This window comes from Sturnira hondurensis, unplaced genomic scaffold (genome assembly GCF_014824575.4).
Source record: "Sturnira hondurensis isolate 20B ecotype Veracruz unplaced genomic scaffold, ASM1482457v3 Scaffold0009229, whole genome shotgun sequence".
Classification (NCBI taxonomy): domain Eukaryota; kingdom Metazoa; phylum Chordata; class Mammalia; order Chiroptera; family Phyllostomidae; genus Sturnira; species Sturnira hondurensis.
Window position 1 is genome coordinate 168,168 of NW_028081860.1, and position 3,144 is coordinate 171,311.

The window sequence follows — 3,144 nt, forward strand, 5'->3', positions numbered from 1 at the left end:
TTCTCAATGAGGGGTCGTGGGTCATTCTGGCGGAGTCCCAGCACCCTGGTGCGTGATCACCACTGGCTGTGTAACAGGGCTGTGTGGACACAGTAGAAGCCTCCCCAGGTTGCACTCACAAAGGAGGGTAGGCCCAAAACCTACCTGGAAGAGCAGGGGCTCCTGTTTCTGTGCTGGGTTCTCCATAGTGGTAGGAAGAGCTGGGAGGGTGAAAGTGGCTTGTGACCTGGGTGCGACTGCCTGGGGACCTCTTCCAAGCCCATGGGACACCGCCTCTCCCTGCTCACTGGGATGGGAGCAATTGGCAGGAGTGGGGAGGCCCTGAAGAGCTGGGTCCTCACCCAGTACAAAAAGCAGTACAGAAGGAGTCAGGGCTGAGAAAGGACCAAGCCCGGCTAGGACTACTGGCTGCTAGTTTCTGGATTCCAGAGAAAGACCAGCAGAGGGAGCCCAAGCGGGAGCCTGCTGGGGGTGGTCAGGGCTCACCCCGACTCTCTAAGGAGGTGAAGGAGACAGGTTCTCACTACGTGCATTGTGCAAACAGCCTGGGCAGGACGGGAAGCAGCAGCTACGCGCAGCCCAGTGACTTTTTGATCCCGACTCCACCACCTGCCCAATGGCAATGAGCCCCGAATGTGAAGTCACTGCTCTAGGGTATCAATAGCCAAGGGCTGCCAACACTCCAAGAACCAGCGACAGCCACGCCCCAGTGCTGGCTTTCATATGGCCAAGGGACTCTAGGTTCTAGGCCTGTCTCGGCCCACACTCCTGGAGCACTCGGCCTCCCACCAACTCCCCACCGGAGCAGGAGTGGGGCACCTCTCAAGCAGCTCATAACACACACACACATACATTAATTACTAAAAATCTGCAAAACACCAGGAAAAAATTTTAATCTACTTTTTAGAGGGAGAAAAAGGGAAATACTGATGAATGTGCAAGACAAATGTCAATTGGTTGCCTCTCGCACACCCCAACTGGGGACCTGACCTGCAACCCAGGCATGTGCTCTGGCTGGGAACCAAACCAGTGACCCTTTGGTTTGCAGGTTGGCACTCAATCCACTATGCAACACCAGTTAGGGCCAGGAAATATGTTTGCGGATCTGACCAAAAAAAAAAGGTATCATTTTGAGTCATTCACAATGAATCAACACAGAGCTGGCTATTGTGTCAGCTGTTGTCATTTTTTTAAAATTTGACAATCTAAGGGAAAAGAGGTTTAGTCCAGCACTGCCTATTTTTAAAATTCTTGCAACACACCAGTTGAAAATTGCGGCTCTAGAGCCATCCAAGTGAGCCTCCCAGCAACTAGACAGGGATGCCCAGGGGCCGGTGTCGGCTGGCTTCTGTCTCCAATTCCCCCCTCCCGTTTTCTGTGGCAGGGAAGAGCCATCCTCTTCCATGGGGCTGTATCCCTTTTCCAGGGAAAGACTGATCACAAGTGTCTAGGAACCTCATCCTCAGCGAGAAGTCTCAGAGGACTGAGCTGAAAAGGGGGCATCTCCTGCCCCCACCCCTTTGCTCCCAATTGTCCCTTTTCGCCAACAAGCCCTTTACTCCCTTTCCCACTTGCTGGTGTTCCAGCCTGCAGTGTGACACGCTGGGCCTTCCCTCCCAGGTACTCAGACAGCCAGACAGATATGGTCCACTTGGGAACCAGCCTTCCCAGCAGGGCACTGGGCTTCTGGGAAAATAAACTTGATTCCTCACTCAAGCCCATCTCAGTCAATTAGCAGAATTAACAAGAGGTCTACGTTGTTGTTCCAAGAGACTTATTTTAACATGTCCCTGCCCACTTTGGCTGCAGGCAGTGTCCGGTGTCTGTTCAAGAGAAGTTCCCTCCATGGCCACACTGCCCACCCCAGGGAGTGCCACACGCAGAACAGGCCATACCCAGAGTTGGCCTTCAGGGAACTGGCCCTCACCCAACATGTAGCATGATTCCTGGCACTTGGTGCCCAGTGGTTTGCTCACTGAATGGAACTACCAGCATCTGGCTGCACCTCTGGAAGTCCCCAAGCCAGAAGGGCCCTCTGTGGACACCCAGGTATTCCTCCATTTGGCTAAAACTTTCCTCAGCATCTTCTACATGCTAGGCACTGTGGGGTCCCCAAATAGAGAAGGTAACTCGTGCTTTTGAGAAGCTCCCAGCTCCTTGCCCCTGCGAGGGCTTTTCTGAGGCAGAGGGGGAGGAGATGAGTGGAACCCTTTTCTCTCAGCCACCACCAGGGACTGGGTGTTGGCCTCATTCAGTGGCAAGCCCCACCACCAGTCTTGAGCCAGGCCTCTGCCATTCTTCCTGCATCTGGGAACCACCCCATGACCATGTCGCACCCCTGAAATGATTCGAGCAACCCTGTCGTATCTCCTCCCAGAATACAGGACACTGACATCAGAAGACCTTGTTGTTCCTTAGTGACACGCCAAGAAAAGCGGAGGCACAGCTTTCAATTGGTCCCAGTCCCCGCCTGCCCTGCTGTCCCTTTCCCACTCCAAACTGATCTCTCCTAGCACAATGAAAATGAACACAGGGAGGCCAGGAGTCACCATAAAAAGGCAGCTTGCTTTATTGTCACGATGCCAGTGGGGGGCAGGGATGGGCAGCCTGTCTGACTCCAATCTGAGGCTGAGGCCAAGGGGCCCTGAGGAGCTTGAGGCAGCTCTCAGTCAATGCACCAGTCCCTGAGGGCTGCCCAGTGCACACCTGCAGAGTGGGGTGTGGGACATCTTCTCCCCCGTTGGCCCAGCTGGCCGGGCACACCTCTGATGGGTCCAGGCCATTCCCTCAACTCCATGTGGTTCTTGTCACAAAGGTCTTTTGCTATTATTCATGGGCTTTGGCTTCTGGACTCACGTAAGCATGACCCTCAGAAGAGAAGCCACACTCCACATGGAGTTAGGCACAGCCCTAGGCTCAGTTATTTTTTTCTTGGATGGATCCGGCTCCCTCAGTCCTCGTGGTCTCAGCTCTCCCTCTTTAGAGGAGGTAGCCCCAGGGTGAGCCTCGAAAGCCATATCAGAGGCTCCTCGTCCCCACACCTCGGAGCGGAGGCCAGCAGGAAAGCTGCTCCCCATTCTCCCCTTTGTTCCCATCCCTTCCCTCCCACCCAACCCTCCCTCTTACTCCCCCCACCCACCCACC